Source organism: Peromyscus eremicus, chromosome 1, assembly GCF_949786415.1.
Source record: "Peromyscus eremicus chromosome 1, PerEre_H2_v1, whole genome shotgun sequence".
In the NCBI taxonomy this organism is placed as follows: Eukaryota; Metazoa; Chordata; class Mammalia; order Rodentia; family Cricetidae; genus Peromyscus; species Peromyscus eremicus.
The window spans coordinates 146,092,094-146,112,514 of record NC_081416.1 but is presented as its reverse complement, the minus strand read 5'-3'; the positions used below and the strand labels follow the sequence as shown (position 1 = coordinate 146,112,514).

At 38.6% G+C, this 20,421-nt stretch overlaps 2 long non-coding RNA genes across 3 annotated transcripts in view; one reads left to right on the top strand and one right to left on the bottom strand.

The window, feature by feature from the left end:
• LOC131919523 (uncharacterized) overlaps nt 1-16,567 on the top strand; it is an 88,470-nt gene extending 71,903 nt beyond the window's left edge. Inside the window, exons 4-6 of the long non-coding RNA XR_009381275.1 lie at nt 3,145-3,533; nt 3,919-4,022; nt 16,378-16,567. This is a non-coding gene — a long non-coding RNA (uncharacterized LOC131919523). The remainder of the gene's footprint in view (nt 1-3,144; nt 3,534-3,918; nt 4,023-16,377) is intronic.
• Nucleotides 11,307-20,116, bottom strand: LOC131919530 (uncharacterized). Of its 2 annotated transcripts, XR_009381277.1 has the most exons (5): nt 19,448-20,116; nt 18,545-18,635; nt 13,569-13,699; nt 12,880-12,914; nt 11,307-11,343 (listed from the first exon to the last, which is right to left on the bottom strand). It is a non-coding gene; the product is annotated as an uncharacterized LOC131919530 (long non-coding RNA). The 2 variants fall into 2 exon arrangements; XR_009381278.1 differs by lacking the exon at nt 12,880-12,914.
• Nucleotides 20,117-20,421: the final 305 nt, after the last annotated feature.

Genomic DNA, 20,421 nt, shown 5'->3' with positions numbered 1-20,421 from the left:
ATAAGTCTGGTGACACCAGGAGCTAGAAAGAGTCTCCCCCCAAATGACTAGAAGGATATATCCCCCTAAATACACTGACTCCAGAACTCCGGACTCCAGGAAAGTGCTCTGATAACACATTGACTTCAGATCTCTGGCTTCCAGATCTATAGGAAAATAAAATTTTGTTGTGTTAAGACACGTGACTATTCTGGGTATTGTATCAGCTATAAGAACACAGTAGAAAACAAAACAATCATTGAAATACATTCAGAAGATTAACAAATTGATCACACATCTATAATAAAAAAATCCAGAAAATAAGAAAAAACATATTTTTCTCAATATATAATTAATATCTTTAAACAAACAAAAAATGCTAATAGCTTCTATGAAATTTATAACTGAAAATAGAAAGTGTTCCCCCAATTTCATGAAAATTGTTATACATCTTTTTTTCAGTTTATCCCATTGCATGCATTAATTTTGAAGAAATAAATTGTTTTCCTTACACATTTAACATTGTCTCTCTTAGTATAAAACTGAAATAATCTAGATAACATACATATCTAAGTGAAGCTATATATTTATTCTAATAAAATCACTTAATTATAATGAATTCACACATACAAAAACCATAACACGTTTTAAGGAAGCCAGTCAAACACTTACCCACTTCCAAACTCTACACATATCAGTCAAATTCCTTAGGGTTGGAATGGCCACTCTGAAGTCATGGAGCTTCACTTAGGGATTCATACTTTCATACTTTCATGATCAACTATAGTTTTATCCATTCTTTATTTTTATGGTTCTTGTTATTCCAATAATAAAAAAGCTCTATTCCCTTATCCAAAAAAAAAAAAAAAAAAACCACAACAAAAACTATGATGGATTTGAAATTAGAAGAATAATAATTTGGTAACCTCTTTCACAACTCATCTTTCATTTGGCCAACATTATTAATATTGGAGTGAACTTGTTTATGTCACAAAAGCACTGCATTACATGCTTTACCACTGTTTTGAGGTATCTGCTGTACCCCCGGGAAGCATTTGAAAATATTTGCATACAGATTTCCACACTATCACAGGCTTTCTCGTTTTATAGGTACCCTTAGCAACTCAACATGCACAATATAAAATATTTACACAACATTACTTGTGAAGTATCACTGTGTATTAAATTAGTTAGCAGGGGCTATTTAACAGCCCTAAAGATTAGCAATTGACAGGACTTTGGGAATTAGAGAGGCACAGACTATAATTACTGTTAGGAATAGGAAATAGTTATGGTCCCTTTGGGGAACAATTTTATAACACATACTAACAGCTATAAGAACTTTTATGGCCTTAGGGCTACGAAACCAAAAGAGGCCAATACAATCTAAAGAAATTATTATGCATATACTTTTATCCTTTCACAAAAAAGGAAATCAGTTATATAATATTATACTGTGTTGTACACTAGAAATAACCCAGAGAGAAATTGTAGGTCTCATGTTCTTGTTTACTGATGTATATGATGGTTTTTAAATGCTCAAATATTATACAGTCATAAAATATCAAAACTCTATGAACTCTGTCAATGACCAGAAAAGAATGATGAAGTCATTTGTGAAGAGGTACATTAGTAATACTATGGATGCTTTGACTTTAAGAAGGAAGATGAGGGTGGGTTAGGGAGCAATATAAAAAAGTTCACCTACCATGTGCAAGGTCATGGGTTCATTCCTGGGTACCTTGTGTAATATGAAAGGGTCTAACAGTTTAGAGCCATTCTTGAACATTGCCAGATTCATGGGCAGAAGATCTTGCAGAACGTGTGTTAGAGTAGTCCCTTCTTTAAAATCATGTGCAATCACTTATGGATTCATTAAAAGTAACAGGAATAACCACAAACTCTTGATACATAAATAAGTGTATAGGTGCCATTATTGATCAACAATATGATACAAGAAGATGAACGCTTTGTGCTTTAAAAATAAAGAATTCAGAGGATAATTCTCTCTGCAATTCTAGGGCTTCTGTCAGTAGCCTCCATTTTTAATGCTGCACACCTCAAAAGTTTTATGCATGACAGGACACCATACTCCAGGTTTGCCTAAAATATTTTTCTCCATATGGGGAAGTTTTATGGTTAGTGCAAAATGGACAATGGCCCACTGAGTCCTCTGCACAAAAGGTTAAACTTATAGCTATTATTTTTGTTTTTACTCAGTTAAAAGGAATCCTCTTTTAATCTTTACACAGACTCTCAACATGTGGTTAGGTTGTTCTTTCATATTGAAACTGCACCCTTACCAGCTAGAGGTACTACTATTTTTACTTTACTACATAAATTACAGAACCAAATTTGTAAAAGAAATCCCCCTTTCTTTGTGAGTTATGTCAGAGTCCATCCCACCTTGCCAGGACCTATTCATGATGGCAATCATCTCGCTGATCTTCACACCAAGTAACTTGTTCTTAGGGCTGTAGAAACTGCTAAGGCAAGCCATAATCTATACCATCAAAATGACTTGGTCAATTTAATTTATCTGCAATTAGAGATTGTGGTACTTGTCCTGCTCATCTTAATAGCCTCCCTCTGGGGGTAAATCCTAGGGGGCTATGCCACAATGACTTTTGGCAAATGGATGTCACCCATTCTCCTTCATTTGAAAAGTTGTCTTCTGTACGTGTGTGTTGACACTTTTCTCATATCATTGTTGCTTCTGCCCGTATGGGAGAGAGGCCTCTAAAGACATTATACAACATTTGTTTTTTAGCTTTTCATACCCTGCCATGCCAAGAGCATTAAAGACAGAAAATGCTCCTGCTTATCCATCAAAAACCTTCAAATCTTTTTGCAATACTTCTCACATCTCCCACACCACAGGCATTCCTTATAACCCCCAGGGTCAGGCCATTGTAGAAAGGTCCCATCAAACATTACAAATTCAAATTATAAAATTACAAGAAGGGAAATTCAAATACAGCTCTTCCCATCATCTTTTGCAACATGCCATGTTCGTGATTAATCACTTAAATATTGATGTTAAAGGTCAAACTCTGATGCTTTGTCACTGGGGCTTGGAAAATGAAACAAACGACAACAACAAAAACATAGGTTAAGTGGGAAGATCTATTGACGGGAAGAGGATATGCTTGTGTTTTCCCACAGGATGCTGATTCACCCATTTGGATACAGACCACCTAATTCGACCTCATGGTATAAACTTCCCCTAGCCAACATTTCAACCTTCCCGGTTCCGGCTTCTGAGGCTCACTTATGAAGAAGCCTCTCTACAAAATAGTCCACTGCTCACAGCTACTCAGCTGCCCAGCCAGCATGATCCCTCTGTATCACAGCTTGCTCCATAGCTCCAACGTCTCAGTCTGAGAGGTCGAATTCCTAGGAACCGTCACTCGCGTGGTCAACAAGAATCAGCCCCCTCCAACCTGGGGCCAACCAAAAAATGTCGCTGACCGTGCTCGGGGTATGGTACGACAACAAGTACTTCCTCAGCAGACAGCCTTTTCGTTGCTGTGCTTGCAATCATCGCTGCTCAGGTACTGTTTTTCCTCTAACGTCCGGCTGCCGATCCTTATTGAGCATTATGCTCCTGACCCTCCTTTTTTTCATCCAACTACATGGGACTTTCAAAAGATAAAAGTTGTTACTAATGATATTAAGCTTATGAGAGGAGAAGGCAGCATCTTTATTTGGCAAAAAACCTTTCATAGTATTTCTTATTACAGATATGCTGATATAGTCCCTTTATGCTTTTCAACAAAGAATGATTACCCCCCACCCCAGGTTGCCTTTCACTGTCACCACGAGCTCTGGTGGCTGACTCCCTACTTCCCCCTAAGGGGCGTGATCTTTGGATTCTAAACTTTAACTCTGTGGGAAATAGTTCAGATCTAGTAACCACGATCTCTTCACCTCCTACAGATTCACCACCCTGTAAAGATTAAAAAATATTAGAAACCACGTGGGATCATGTAAGCAGGACCTCTGGGTTCCTCCCCGGTTCTTCTGTGGATTTCCAAAAAAGGGTATTTATTTCTCACCACAAAATACAAATTTAAAAATATTTGAATAGTCGATTTCCAGTCCAGTTTATAATTATAATTATAGATCCTATTTGAAGCATAACAAAAGTATTTTTAATTGGAATGATTCTCTCTCTCTCTCTCTCTCTCTCTCTCTCTCTCTTTCTCTCTCTCTCTCTCTCTCTCTTTGGTTTTTTGAGACAGGGTTTCTCTGTGTAGTTTTTGTGCCTTTCCTGGATATCACTCTGTACACCAGGCTGGTCTCGAACTCGCAGAGATCTGCCTGCCTCAGCCTCCTGAGTGCTGGGATTAAAGGAGTGCGCCACGGCTGCCTGGTTGAAATGATTCTTTTATACCTAAATCTACAGTCATTGATAAATGATATTCATCTGGCTGGCCTGCTCCTGTATTCCTCACTGCAGGAACTAACGTTCTACAGCCTGATCTTCATTGATTACTGGCAGCAACTAACTTTGTTTGCTTAAAGAGTCCTACTTATAAAGATCCAGAGGTTTATGGTATACATGCCTGTGTTCTTATTCCTTTTGCTCTTCTGAAAGTGGGCCCTTTGGTAGGATTAATATCACTTTTGCACCTGAGGGTGTTCCTATTGTTTCTTGTGAAAAATGCATTATTACAAATTGCATTGTTGCATCCAAAAGTCTGATGTCCCCAAAGACCACTAAGAGACCGATCCGAATGCGAAAGTAGAGTCTTTAATTCGAGAGTTTAAACTCAGGCCCCTTGTCCATCCATCAGAGCAGTGGAGTGAGAGGGACCCCGAGCAGTAACAGGATAGGATTTTTACAGTGGTTAGGGTCTGGGGTCTAGGAGAATTCCAACTCTATATAGTTACAAGCTCAGGACTGGTGCTTACTTCAGGTTAGAGACGCTTGGTTTGAACTGATTGGAGAGTTGCAGCTGCAAGAAAATTGCTATATCCTCTAGTAGTTTATGTCCTTGCATCTATATCACCAGTAGACCCATTTCCTCTGATAGTTACACATCCCATTTTTATCTGCAGGAAACTCATTCCCTCTGACAGTTATGGTATACAATCTATAAGAGCAGAAAACATCCCATGGGACATACCTGGTGTTTTGTTTAGTATGGCAGTTATGCTATATCATATCCTTTAGGTTATGGCAGGAAATGTCTGGAACTCATTTTTGTGTAGCTCCTAATTGTCTGGGTCTAGGGGCAGAGGGTCAGCACATCCTCTGGTGGGTTTTTTAGAATAATTTGTCCAAAGGCCTGCTGCCCCCTGTCTGACCCTTCTCTAAGATGGCTGCAACCCTGTCATCCTCCCAGTATAAATTCTTCTTATGATCCCAATACTTGTATTGTAGTCAGACAGCCTTCATATGTACTTTTGCCAGTTAATCTTAGCTAATAATGATCTTGGTGTTCATGGCATAGAAGAACTCACTAATGCTCTTAGTAGGCCTAAATGATTTATTGCTGCTTTAATTTTGGGCATCACTGCAGTCATTAGTATTACAGGAACTGTTACTGCATCTACAACTGCTTTAATACAATAGGTACATAGCACTGACCATGTTAATCAACTATCTAAAAATATCTTTGTGTTATTTATTAAGTGGTGCTGTTTACTGTGCAAGAGAAGCCATGAGGCACAAAAAAACAAAAACAAAAACAAAACAAAACAAAACAAAACAAAACAAAAAACCACTATAAGAGCTTATTAAGGGAAGGGAATAGAAAGGGTATGCATAGGCCTATGGAATGACCATGCAGGAAGAGAGGGAAGGAATAGCTGGAAGCCGATTTTGTAGGTTCCCCCACCCCTGCACGTGTACATATGGGCTTACATAGCTATGCCATGCATGTGCATAGATTACATGATCACGCAGTGCATGGATTGCATAGGTTAGAATGTCCTAGGATGACTAAGCATCTTGCTTGGTTACTGGACAGAACATGTGCGGTCATGTAGCTGGGGGAATGGCTTGGAATTCTAACACTTTGGACTTAGTTACACAGGGACAGATAGATAAAAAGCTTGAAGATAGGGTTAATTCTCTAAAGGAAGCAGTCTTGTTCACAGGAAATCAAATTCAAAACATCAAGGTTAGACATCCCACCTCTTGCCATTTATATTTTAAATAGACTTGTGTCACTCCTCTCCCCTGTAACTCCTCAGGAATTACATGGCTTCAAGTCCAGACTCGTCTTTGGGGTGTACGGAATAATTCTGATTTCTCCATGGATTTACAGCCCGCATGTTGTCAAATGACTGCAATTAGCCAGGCTAAATTACAGTCTCTCTCAGCTTCTCCTGTGGTAGAAAGATTTATAAATTCCTTAAATTCCTTTATGACAGGAGAAACCTTCTGGTCATTATCAATCTGGGCATTATCCTAGCCCTTGTGCTCATTTTTCTCTTCCTCCCCCCAGTCATCCTCCAAAGACTGACAAGCTCTATTAGATCTCTTCAATGGGATTCCCAGACATCTAAATTAAAGAGTAAAAAGGGGGAGATGGCGTGGACAGCATGGCGAACATTGTTGATTAACAAAGTTACCATTTCGATATTGCAGACCACACTTTTCCAGCATCTTTTTACTTGTATTTTTAATGATTTTCACTATTAATGCCTTTCCTTTTAAGAAATTTTGTGGGGACTTTTGTAAAGGATAAAAATGTGTACAATGTTAGCTTCTCTAAATTAAATAATTCTTCAGAAAAAATTCTTGCCACAGCAAAACTAAGAATTCCGTTGTGCCTTCCTAATTACACCAAGAACAGGAATGTTAGAGATTTACTAGACACACATGATCCCAAGGATGAAATGCCTAGAGTTCAGATCCAGAGCCTGAGGCCATTAAAGGCAAAAGTTCAGTTTATAAATACAGAATGGTACAGTATAATGAGAAAAGAATAAGCCTGAAAACCCCTGCTGAAGCAAATCTCCAACATGCTTACATTCCCTACCTCTGTGAAATCAAACTTCATCTCCATCTCAGTGAAGTCACAAACATCTGCATGCAATCCCCCATCTCTGTGAAGTCAGAGACTTCTTCCATCCCTACCTCTGCAAAGTTACAGACATCTACTCCCTATTGTCATCTCTGTGAAGTCATAGACTTTTCTTCTATCCCCATCTCTATGAAGATATAGATCTCAGCTTTGATTCTCCCATCTCTGTGATATCATAAACTTCTGCTTCCATTCCCATATTTCTCTGAAGTCATAGATTTCTGCTACAGTCCCCTATCTCTGTGAAATCATTGACTTTTGCTTCCAAATCACATCTCTGTGAAGTCATAGACTTCTTCCATTACCACCTCTATGAAATCACAGACATCTGCTTCCATTCCCCATCTCTGTTAAATCATAGACCTCTGTTCCCATCCTCATCTGTGTGAAGTCATAGCCCTCTGCACCCATTCCTCATCTCTGGGAAATCACAGACACTTGCCTTCATCCCCCATCTCTGTTTTTATCTGTTTCATTTTCAGCTTCAGGGTCAAAATGGAGCAAACTGCTTTTTGGTGAGACAGTCACTCTGTTTTGTAGACATTATCTCACCAATAGATGTTTCAGTAGGTGAAAAAGTCCAGGGAACAATTTATTTCTATCTTTAAAAGGTAAGGAGGTTAAATGACATATTTATGGAACTAAAAGCAGAGGTTCAGCATCCACAACAGGTTCTGTGTATAAGAGCATCAGCCAAATGTCTTCCAGAAAGACAGTGAGCTAAAGGATATTGAAATTTTGCCAGACATGAATTTTCAGAGACATCATTTATTGTAAACTAAGAATTCAGAGATGAAGGGCACTGAAGATAGTTTATGCAAGGTGTACAACATGTGCTTTCCTTTGAGACATGATTCTGTAACAAGAAACTAAAACTGACTTTCAACTTTCAGTTTCAGGGGATTATCCACACAGGCATGTATAGAAGTGTTTCTTGTGTTTAGCATGATTTATAATAGGCATTATACATGCTATAACAGGCCAGTCTGTGAAAATGGAGTGAACAAGTTAGAGGTAATTTGTGATGGTTTCATAAAGCCCAGCAGTGTCTGCTTTGTTCAAAAGGAATTGACTTTTGAGTCTTTGATCCTGCTTCTGTGAGTTGTGCATAAAAACCAAAAAATTTATTCCAAGTGAAGGAATCCTTCGTGGGGAGATCACTTCATCTTTGTCAAAAGATAACTTCATCTTTTCCCAAAGTATTCTAATTATTTTCCCCTGTATTTATTAGTTTGCTTGTAAGTCTATGCGTTTTTGTATGTTGATGTGTGTGCATGTTTCCATATACATATCATGGCACGAGTGTGGTGGCAGAAGGAAAATGACGAGAGTTAGCTTTCTCCTTCCACAGTGGGGGATCCAGGGATCAATGGAAGTCATCAGGTTTGGCAACAAGAACCTTTGAGTGCTAATATATCCCAAAGCCTCATCAAAGAATAGTTTATACCTTGTCTTTAGAATCTAGTCATCTGATTTTGTTATATTTTGATGGTTAATTGTTGACCTATACTTCTCAGAGTACAGATGCCATTCCAACTTGTCCTCAGTTCCCCATGATCACCCAGTGTCCTAGGTGAGCTCCTTACTCCCTACTGACTCTCCTGGGCACACTCTCTTTTGTCTACACTAGCTCCCTTCCCCCATCAGGCAAAGGCTGTTTTGACATCTGCTTTCTGTTCTGTCTTCCATGGTTTTCAAGAGACAGTCACAATAGTTATTTCCTCAGCACATGTGTATTTTCCTGTCTTTGGAAAGTGCCTTTTCAATCTGTTTTTCACATTCCTACAAACCTACCTTCCTCCTTGGCTTTATTCATCTTCTGTGAAATTATTACTATTTGACACAATGTACATAAATTTAATTTGCTTCATTCTTTGTCTATCTCCTCCCTGTATCATGTCCCTTTGTACTGCTCTATTCATCAGAAAGAGTATTCAATATAGGTTGAGGGATCATTAAGTGAGTGAAGGTAAACTGCTTTTATGATTAGTAGAATTATCAAAAATTTCAATTTCAATTTAAATCAGAATTTAGCAACTTATCTTCATGGAAAACTCCCATCATCTTATAAGCTCATAGAAAGACTTTCATGTATTTCATCCATAAGCTAAACTATGTGAAGCTATCTATAATTGATTCACTTTGAAGTATGAAAACTTTGGTTTAACCTCAGTATAAAAGTAAATACAGGAAGAAAAATGGACAACTGTCTAGAAAATATTTCATGGATAAAAACATTATTTTGTGACTTCTTGTGTGCTGACTTTTTCCATATGTGAATGCCTGATATTTCAGAGTATAGTTACCTAATTATGAAATTAAAATCAAAAGTGGGTTTATCCTGTCTTCCAGTTAACCAAAACCTCGGTGACAAGCCATGCCTGGCAGATGCAGGCTGAGAACCTGGCTCATGGACCTCTCACCACGCCCTCCTAGGCTCATCTGTGCATTTAGATAGTTCTGGAAAGAGAACAACTCACATTTTTTTTTGTTTGTTTCCTAGAGAAAAAAAAAACAAATTTACTAAAAGTTTTAAAATATTGTGCTGTTTCATCTTTTTTGATAACATTTCCACACAGATCTTTTGAGTAGTCTTCTAAGAAAATTTAACTCTTACATATTATTAAAACTAAATCCCACATTTTTTAAAAGGAGTAAAGTGGAGAAAACTAGATAGAAAAATAAACTTTCAGTGTTACCCCTGACTTGACAATAGCACATTTTTAAATGTAGCAAACTTTCTGGTATGCATTTTCCCTCTAAGCACTTGGTCCTCTTTATCTTATTCTGTTGACATCACTCATTATCCTTTCTGTGACAGTCACACACTGATGACGCTTAAGGACCCAGAGTGAGGTCACTCATGTAATCACTGATGAAGATTTTTAAGGCTTCAGTGTTACTTCAAACTTCTGCTTCTTATTTTATTTTTGCTATCAAGCCCACCTCCATCTGCCAAGGCTTGCTCTGTTCCTGCCTCTAGACTGTCATGAATCCTTACTCCAGATTCTGTCCCTGGGGATCTTTTCTAAGTTCTGCATATTCTGAGGTGCATATCTCACTGCCTGCTGTAGATGTCCAATGAGTTAGCTCCAGTCACTTGAATATCACTTGGCACCATAATGTCCTCCATAGTCTATAATTCATTTCCTGTTTCTCCTTTCTGAAGATAGTTTTATCCCCAATATACTGTGTCCAGTCAGAATCTAATGGCACATGTACCTGTGGGAGGGGATGGAATTCTAATTAAGACTCATAGTCAGAATGTTGCAATATCTTTTTTTTTTTTTTTTTTGAGACAGGGTTTCTCTGTATAGCTTTGGTGCCTTTCCTGGAACTCACTTTGTAGCCCAGCTTGGCCTCAAACTCACAGAGCTCTGCCTTCATCTGCCTCCCAAGTGCTGGAATTAAAGGCATGTGCCACCATCTGTATCCCTGGTGAACTGCAATATCTTATGGCCATTTTTCAGCTCTGTTTTTTATTGAGTTAGTGGGTTTATTTCTGACATTTTCAGGATGCTGGCTTCCATGAGTCATCCATGTATTGGTTGACAACTTTCATTTCTCCCAATGGCAGTGCCAATAGTTCTCAGAAAAGGAGGAAGTATGAACTCCCACATGACTGTGCACCTCCAGCTCCGGGGAGACTTAATAAAAACCTGAGCTGTGCCTTGGTTGGTTCAGTGTTTTCTCTACTCATCAGTATGACTTGGCCACTCCGTTTGTATCACATGTGTCTCCTGAGACACAGTGGTCCAGAGACATTTTCTGACCTCGCCACACACTCAGTCTGGTTCATTCATCTAAAATTAGTTGTTCAAACAATGGAGGAAAATGCTCCTACTAGGTGCAGAAATGACACTATTAATGAGAGCCTACTGTGTGCACTAAGGGATGCACACAGATGTTGTTCCCTTTAATCCTTCTAAGAGGGCAAAAGTGAAAATCTTCAGTCTATTTTGGAGATGAAGAACTGGGTTCAGGGGAATTTAGAGTAATTGGACTCTAAAGTGATCAGATGCAAAGACTGTATGCAGAACACCAGGTCCCGGTACAGCTTGCTTCCTGGAAGGATTTCACTATTTTTTCTCTCCTCTTATAACAAAATTTATTGGTACATTTTTCTTTTGTTCTTTTTATTAGCATATATTATATTGACTATACAAAGCAATGTTTTCACTATGATGTGTACCTATCTACGGAATGTTCACATTGACCCCTATTGACCTCTTGATCCCCCAGACACTTCTGTCTGTCCTCTTCCTCTTCTTCATCTTCCTCATCTTCTTTCTCTTTCCAGAAATGGCCTTTTCTACTTTCATGCCTTTTAAGAAGAAATCCGTAATAAGTATATGAAGAAAATCTGGAATAGTTGTCTTTTATAAAACATACAATTTTTTTACACAGGCTTTCAGGATTATTTCAACTATAAGAGAATTGAACATCCCTTACATGTTAGTTCAAATTGAGGATATCTCCCAGTGACCGTCATCACAGGAAAGCTTCTTTAGGCTAAGCTCGTCCCCCATGTCTCATGAACAGCAAGGTGGGGACATGAAGGAGGATGGCAGACATCCTCAGGCACTTCTCCAGGATGTGCCCACATCTTCAATGTTTTACAGAAGGGAAAAGCTTTGACAACCTTACAGGTTTATTTTTTTTCCTTCGAGATTAGTTTTGATTTGTTTTTCATGTGAAACTTACCATTTAAAAAAATGTCTGTCATAAAAGTTAATGATTACTTTTTTCAGCATAAATCATACTTTATTCCATAATGCTTTTTAATCATTATTCTGATGTTCTAAACTAAGTCAGGTGTACAAAACATATCTTGTTTTATAATAAGCCTTTGTAAGCCTCAGAGCACATTTCAGCCATGTAATAAAAGAGATGTTTCTGTGTGGAAGTCATTTTTTTCCTAGCATTAACATGCTGCATCTTCCATCAGCAGCAGTCCTGATTAACAAATGCCTTCCAACTTATCTATAATGAGCTTCTGTTATAATTCCTCATTCTCACCTTTAGAAATCATGTGTCAGTCTCTAGGAGGCTCACACCTGCCTCATTTGAGAAAAGCTGGCTGGTTCACCCTTCCTGACAGACACTTACACTGCCTAGCAGCAGTCAGCCCATAATCAGAGTTATTGATGCTTCAGGGTTTTCTCAAGTCAACAGCAATGTCACATGATGCAGGAAGGGATGTAGCTTCATGATTTCCATCCATGCCAGTTTATGGCTTCCAAATGATGTGACAATAACATGTTTCCAGTGTTATTTTAAGTGATTGTAATTTGTCATAATGATGAGTACCATTTACCAAGCACATACTATGTGCTGAATGGAATCTTTATCACATTAACAAACTAATCATCCTCACAAGCCATGTGATTGCACTAGGGTCAAGTTCAAGTCACATTCCAGGACAAAAGGAAGCATGGAACAATGAGCTGAGCTGCACAGGGCTGCATTTCCCTCTGGAATGTATTCAGGGGCCTACACAGAGAGTAGTTCTGCCCTAAATCCCAGGGCTAAGCACTGGAAATCTACCTTTGAGTTGTGAACTAATGGTGTCAAAGAGACTCACAAAACACCAACCATTACTGCAGTTTTTTATTACCTCCCAGAACTTGACATTAAGACCCTATTGCTGAAGACATCACACACTCCGGACACAAAACACAGAGGAATTGAACTTGAACTGACATGTGTCACACTTTGATTCATGCTTTAAAATATATTAGGGTGCAGTGAAGATGGCATGCTTATAAAAAAGTAGAGATGAGCCAAGATTGCATCAGATGAATTTGTGTAGAGCGGTGTTACCTGCATGCTTTATTGCTTACCAACAAGGGTTTCTTACCTCTGCCACTTTCCAACATCTTTCAAATCTGAAGCCTGAAAGAAAGAAAGGAAGAAAGAAAGAAAGAAAGAAAGAAAGAAAGAAAAGAAAGAAAGAAAGAAAGAAAAGGACAGTAGGGTTTATTTTAGCTTATATTTCTAGAAGGGATACAGTTGATCATGGCAGGGAAGGAATGGTGGCAGGAATGTGAGGCTGTCTGGTGATCAGGAAGCAGAGTGATCACATTTCATCCATAAACAGGAAGTAAAGGGTAAGAATAGGAACTGGGGCCAGGCCAGCTCCTTCCATCTAGAGCTCATCTTTTACATGTTCCTTTCCCCCTCCCCTTTTGTTAAAAATAGATTCTTTTATCATACAATATTTCCTGATTACAGTCCCCCCTCTTTCTACTGTTCCCACTTCCTCTCTACCTCCCCTCCTCTCTGGATCCACTCTCTTTCTGTTTCTCATTAGAAAAGAACAGGATTCTAAGAGATAGCAACCAAACATAACAAAATAAAATATAACAAGATAAAACAAAAGCCATCACACTTTGTTTAGAAGAGGCAAACCAAGAGAAGGAAAAGAGCCCCAAGAGAAGACACAAGAATCAGAAACCAACTAGTTCACACACCCAGGAGTCCCACAGAAATACTAAACAAAACCCATAATATATAGAGAGAGGACCTGGTACAGTGTCAGCCTTGTACCTGCTGCTTCAGTCTCTGTGAGTTCATATGAGCCTTGCTCTGTTGATTTAGTTGGTTTTGCTGTCCTGGTGTCCTTCATCCCCTCTGGCTCTTGCATACATTGCCTCCTCTTCTGCAGGGTTCCCTGAGCTCTGAGGGGAAGGATTTCATGGAGACATCCAATTTAGACATATGGGTTCCAAGGACTCTCTCTCTGTAATGTCTGGCTATGGGTTTCTGTATTTGTTTCCATCTGCCATAGAAGGAAGCTTTCTGATAAGGACAGAATAAGCCACATATCTATGCATATAGCAAAATATCATTATAAGTCATTTTATTGTTATGTTTATTTTTTTAGACCAGTATTACTTGGTTTTACCCTAGGTTCCTGAGTCTATGGTTTTGGTCATCCAAATCGTATCCTGTATGGGTACCATCTCATTAAGTGGGCCTTAAATCAAATAGGGCATGATATCATTTTTGAGTAGTCTACTCAAAGGTAAAATGCACCCACACAAATTCAAACAAAGTGGTCTCCAAAGGCTCAGTGTGTCTGTGGATCCCTGTATCCTAATTAAACACTCAAGTAGGTTCACCCCTAATCTGAATCACTTTCATTCTTGAAGAGAGGTTCATGTAACAGCTGTACTGAGACAGGAACATAGAGACACAGCTCCTACATACTTCTGTTTGTTGTGTACAGATTTAGACATATTTATGTCTGCTGGCAGAAAACACAGAGATGGAAAAGACAGAATTACTGTGGAAAGTTTGTTAACATTTCTTCTCCAAACAAATCAAGCTCCTTGAAGGAACCATTAGATTAACTAGCTGCTGTACCTTCCTGGCCTTTGTCCAGCCTGGTTTAATTACATCGTTACTAGGCAATAAGCATGTCAGAGTCAAATCCTCTTGTCAAATCTTCCCACCTTGGGAAGTAATACAAATCCGTTTCTCCGTTGAGATCATTTTTGTTTGCCCCTAAGTTAACAGAGATAACTATTTTCTAGAACTCAACCCACTTACCATTTTAATAGCCCATCAGTGTCCCCGTGAGCAGCCATGAGGATTGATGGGGTGGCATTTCTGAGCCACAGTAAGCTTGTAAAATGAGAAGATTTGTATAAATGAAAGTCAGTAATTCTAACACTGCAAGGTTCCCATTTGGATTTCCATCTGTGCTCACAGAACGATCCTGTAGGCCTTGCAAAACTCTACAGTATTGTCTTTTCCCATAGCATTGTCTTTTCCTACCTTACTATAATGTGTACAGTAGCAATTTGAAACCACAAAACATCTCAGGAAATCTATGTCAACACCTGAAACAGAGACTTATACATGAACCCTAGAGTGATAAGTAGGCCATGGCTGTATGTGATGCTAGTGAAATGTATGCTTGTATAGGACCATGAAACTAAGAAGGGAAGAATACAGTGGCCATTTGCCTGTCAACTTGATTGTGTTGAGAAACACTTGAGAAATTGGTAAGTACACTGGGTGTTTTTGGGAGGGCTCTCAGTATGAATGGTAAATTCAGATGTACTCTGACTGTGGTCAGTGCCATTCAACACCTCGGGCTCAGATGGACCAAAAGAGGAGGAGGAGGAGCCCATTACCTCATATCTTCTTCCTGCTGCCATGAGGAGAGATATTCTCTTTCACCGCAGGCCTAAGGACAATGATCCAGGCAGCTGTGCACCAAATAAATCTTTCTCCATCTAAATTGTTTCCTTCATGTATTTGTGAAAGCAACAAAGTTGTGAGCTATCCAGGGACACTGGATAGGACACACAGCTGCACATCAGGGACATTTTGTTTAGGATCCACATGTCTCATCCCACCAAGCCCTACTGAAAATCTTTGTCAATTTTGAACTTAAAGTGTCATATTTCATATGAACTAAAATAAACTGCACAGAGCTGATTTTTATTCTCATAAATAATACAATATAAACAATATAATATATGATTGACTCTCTGTTTATCTGGTGTTTATTTGAACCCCTACAAATACCACAACCTAAAGTTGTTTATGATGTAGAATTTGCATATGTCTTATGTACTTCATCCTGTAGGCTTTCATTCATTTCTGTTGATATTGATACCTAATCAATGAACCCGTTTGCAAATGCAGTATTGCTTAGGGCATAAAAACAAGAAAAAGAATCTGCAAATGTTTAGACTCTCTTATTTCAGATATTTTCAATTCATTATTGGCATGTCTCATGGATACGAAACACATGTACACACAGAGCTAAATGTACTCCCAGATAAACTTTAAAATACATTTTTAATGAGTTTTCAGGTTTTTCTCATAAGGAGAGAGAAATGAGTTGCATAGATTGAAGTGTGTCTTTCCCAAATCCATGGATCTCTGACTCCAGTGAAATTGCATTGGTAAGAAGATAATCAGGAATTAGTTAGGGTAAACTGAGGCCAGAAGCGTGGAGCCTTGTTCTCATGAGGCTAATATCGAGTTTTTCTTTGCCTCCACTACTTAAAGGCAAAATTAGAAGTAGGTAATTGCATTCCAGCCAGGAAGGGAGTTCTCATAATAAATAAAATTCTACCAGAATCATATCATGCATTTCCATACTTTTTTTATTAAAATTAATTGACTCTGCCAGGCACAGCAGTGTGAAGCTTTATTCTTAGAAACTCTGGAGAAGCTGAGGCAGTGAGATAACTTAAACACAGGGGCTCAAGACTAGTTTGGGAAACAATGTGAGGCAGGTTCAACGAATCCAACTGCTGTAAACCCAAGTTATTGGATCTGTGATCTGTGAGATGTTCTTCATGTGTACTTAAAATAGTTTCATTTACTTTTGTAGCTACAGACAAAACATACCACGGAAAGAGAATACACAGGAGACCTTGAGCAAAACATAAACACCAGAAAACATATAATGCAGATGGAAGATTGGTAAACAGTGGACTGAAGTGCTGGTTATTTCCTGTGTTTCCAGTTAGTATTTATCAAGAGAGTCCCATGCAGAGTGTGACAGCTTTGGGTAAGTCACTTGCAATGTTGCCATAGTTACCACTGGTGCAATAATTTCTGATGTCTTTGCAGACAGAAAAAAACACTGCACAGATTGGAAGAATTGAACTAATTATATATCTTTAGGTTTTTAAAATAGTCTTCTTGACTAAAGGAAGCTGTGGAAGTCTGGAAGTCTCTGTAGGATCATACTGTCCTCTATAAAGCTTCTCTGATAATTGCACCTGATAGTGATGTTTGGCTCCTGAACTAGTGATGTCTTCAAGCCAATATTATTGGCAACTATAAATACATGCCATAACATAGGTTTCTCAAGTATTTGAAATATACTTAAAGTAAAGACAACTGTTTTAATACAATGATCAAATGCTGAAGGCTTTGCTAGGGCATCCAGCATTAGCCAAGTCTTACAGACCACAGCAACCCACTAGGTAACTTGGGGGATCAAGCCAAATCATTGTTTGATAGAAGCAAAGAAAACTGAGAGTCAGCAAAAGCGTATTAGGAACTATACCTTTTGGCTTTAAAGTCTTCAATCCCAGTTGTCTCCTATGAAGTCCTTAAACATAAGGGGACTTAGACAAATTTCTAAATGGTCTTATTAATAAAAAAAAACATGGAGACAGATATAGGAGTGAAAACCTGAGATAGAGATCAGAGGAATAGGAACAGCCACATGCTAACCTCACCTCACCAACTCTGCAGCTTCCAAAGGTGAGACTTCCTGTCTATCCACGCCTATATCTCTTGCTATTCTGCCGTCTGATTTGCTCTCTCTGTCCAACTACATCACTTCCTCTTCCTGCCCAGCTTTGTCACTTCCTGTCTGTCTGTATAGACCTCCATACCCCAATGGTTAACTAGTGTTGGAATTTAAGTTGTGTACCACTACACCTGGCTCTGTTCCCTAGTGTGGCCTTGAACTCACAGAGATCCAGACAGATAGATTCCTGCCTGCCAAGTGATAGGATTAAAGGTGTGTGCTACCATTGCCTGACAGCTATATAGTGGCTGACTTTTTCCTCTGATCTCCAGGCAAGTTTTATTTTATTGGGAGACACAGTATATTGGGGGACACAATACATCACCATACATCAGCTTGATTTCTCTATATTCAATGAGAGATATATGTGTTGTCTTCAGCAATAAGGCTTTGCTGTAGTTTGTGGAGCGAAACCTATTGTCTTGGCAACAGCTTGGGTTGTTTGAGGCCTTCCATGGGACACCTTGGGCCAACAACTCAATTAGATGCAACTCAATTTTGGTACTGGAAGATTTATTTGGTAAGAAGAAAAGGCTGTAGGGTTTCTATACTCCCCATTATTTAGTGATTTCATTTATCTAACCTTCATATACATATATATGTATATATATATATGTATGTATGTATATGTGTGTGTGTGTTGTGTGTGTGTTTATATATAAGCTTATACTGTATTAGGTTTCCATACCACCCCTCAACTTGTCCTTAATTTTAGCTGTGTCTCCCTGTATTCCCTCCTCAGTTACTCTCTCTCCTCCCGCTCCAGACTTTATCTTCCTGTTCTAGCATCCCATCCATCTATATCTATATATTCTATTTTCATTTCCCAACATGATCTCTCTGTAAACCCCCCCCCCCCCTAAAAAAAACCACACATGCACACAGTCCCTTACTCTACACTTAATCTCAGATTGTAGCTTGGTTATCAGTGACTTAACAGAAAATATCTACATAGAAGTGAATAAAACCATACTTGTATTTCCAAGTCTGAATTACCTCACTTACAATCATTTCTTTTTCTAGTTCCACCTGCTTACCTATGAATTTCATTATTTCATTTTTTAAACAGCTGAGTAATATTCCATCCTCTAAATGCACCACATTTTCTTTATCTATTCTTCTGTTGAGGGAAATCTACGTTGTTTCCAATTTCTGGCTATTATGACTAGAGCAGCAATTAACTTGAACAGCCACATTGATATCCATTGTGGCTGTAAGGCTTGTATACTCTTACCAGCAAATGAGGAGTGCTCCTCTTGCTTCATATCCTCCCCAGCATGAGCTGTCACTTCTTCTGTTGATCTTAGCCATTCTGACAGGTTAATCTGACAGGTTAAGATGAAATCACAAAGTAGTTTTGATTACCATTTCACTGGTGGCTAAGAATGTAGAACATTTCATTAGAAACAGTTGGTGTTTCTCAGCCAATTGAGATTTAGCTATTGAGAATTCTCCCCATTAAAAATAAATTACTTACTTTACATCCTGGCTGCAGTTTACCCTCTCTCCTCTCCTTCCAGTCCTTCCCCCTAGCCCTCTACTCCCGCCCCCCAATTCACTTCTCCCCTGTTTCTGTTCAGAAAAGGGCAGGTCTCTCACGAATATCAACAAAATATGGCACATCAAGTTGCAGTAAGACTAAACATGTATTAAGGCTGGGAGAGACTACCCAGTATGAGGAGTAGGGTTCCAAAAGCCAGTAAAAGAGTCAGAACTCTACCTCATTCTAGAATTCATATGTCCTGCAAATGCCTTTATTAATTTTAAAATTCAAATTTTAAAATTGTTTTAACAAATAAAACAAATCTTAATCCCAAAGAGACACATTTGGAGATCTGTTATTGATGATAAAGTGAAAGAAATAATTTCTTTTTCTGTTGGTCTTCAGCTTATGTTTCCTGTTTCATTTGTTGCATCCTATGAGATACTCATCTCACAGGTTAAGAGATAAGAGGGCACTTTAGAACAGATACACAATTTTAGAATTATTGACTCCTTCTCTAAACCCAGAAAAATATACAGAACCTAATGTTTCCTGCATGAATGAACAGTGATAACTTGTGAGAATTAGAGCTGAAAAGATCACAGTGTGGAGCCAAGAGTTGCCCCTGAGTCCTTTTGTAATTGCAAGTCTCACCTGTCATCAAGGGGTTTCTTCTGCAACACAAGATTGTTGTCAGAGTTCAGAGAACACGTGACTGTGGGTGTCTGTCTTCAAATGGGGTATCTGTAACACAACACACACTGAGGCTCTGAGAGCCCAGGTATATCTTGGACTCTGTAGAATATATGGTGTAAAATTACTTATCGAGGAAGAAGAAGTGAATTTGAAAATGGAATGTTTTGAGAAGGGGACATTGTGGGGACACAGGAAGAGTTGCAAGGAAGAGATGAGAAAATTCATTGGCCTCATGTATAAAAATTCTCAAAAAAAATTAAAAAACGCACACTGGTGGATGTGTGCTAACTCCTGCTGTGGCTAGCCTTCTCTTTTAAAATCTGACATTGGCCGAGTGACAAAGCTCAGCAGGAAGAGCTTCTTGACACACAAGCCTGATGATCTTTGCTTGATCCTCAGAACTCAAGGTGGAAGAAGAGACCCCACCAAGTTGTCCACCAGTTTCCACACATGTGCCACCCCCACGCACATCATCCACACAGAACAGTAATAAATAAAATATTATTTAAATTTGATACCTTTCTCAATCATACTTTCTGAATTTTGAATTATAATTGATAGTTTTAAAACAATGTATCTGTAAAACACAGTAACAGTAACCATCAGTGGCCACAAAGGAGCATTTCTGATGTCAAAATATCTTAAAAAGTTTTGGGGGGTGAAAAATACTCATTTTATAAAGAATAAACAGATGGAAATTCACTTAATTTAATTGAAGAGAATTTTTAGACTTAAGTATGTGATTCTTGTGAACAAGAGGGTAGATATTTGCAGTTAGTATAACAAAAGGTATATTTTATTATGCTGAAGGTCATCACATAAATTCCTAACTAGTGTCCTGAGCCTGCCTCCCCTGTGTGACGTATCTTAGTTGAAGGTCAGGTCCAGCCTCTAACAGTGTCTTTGAGGGTCAGGATCCTGGGGGAGACTCT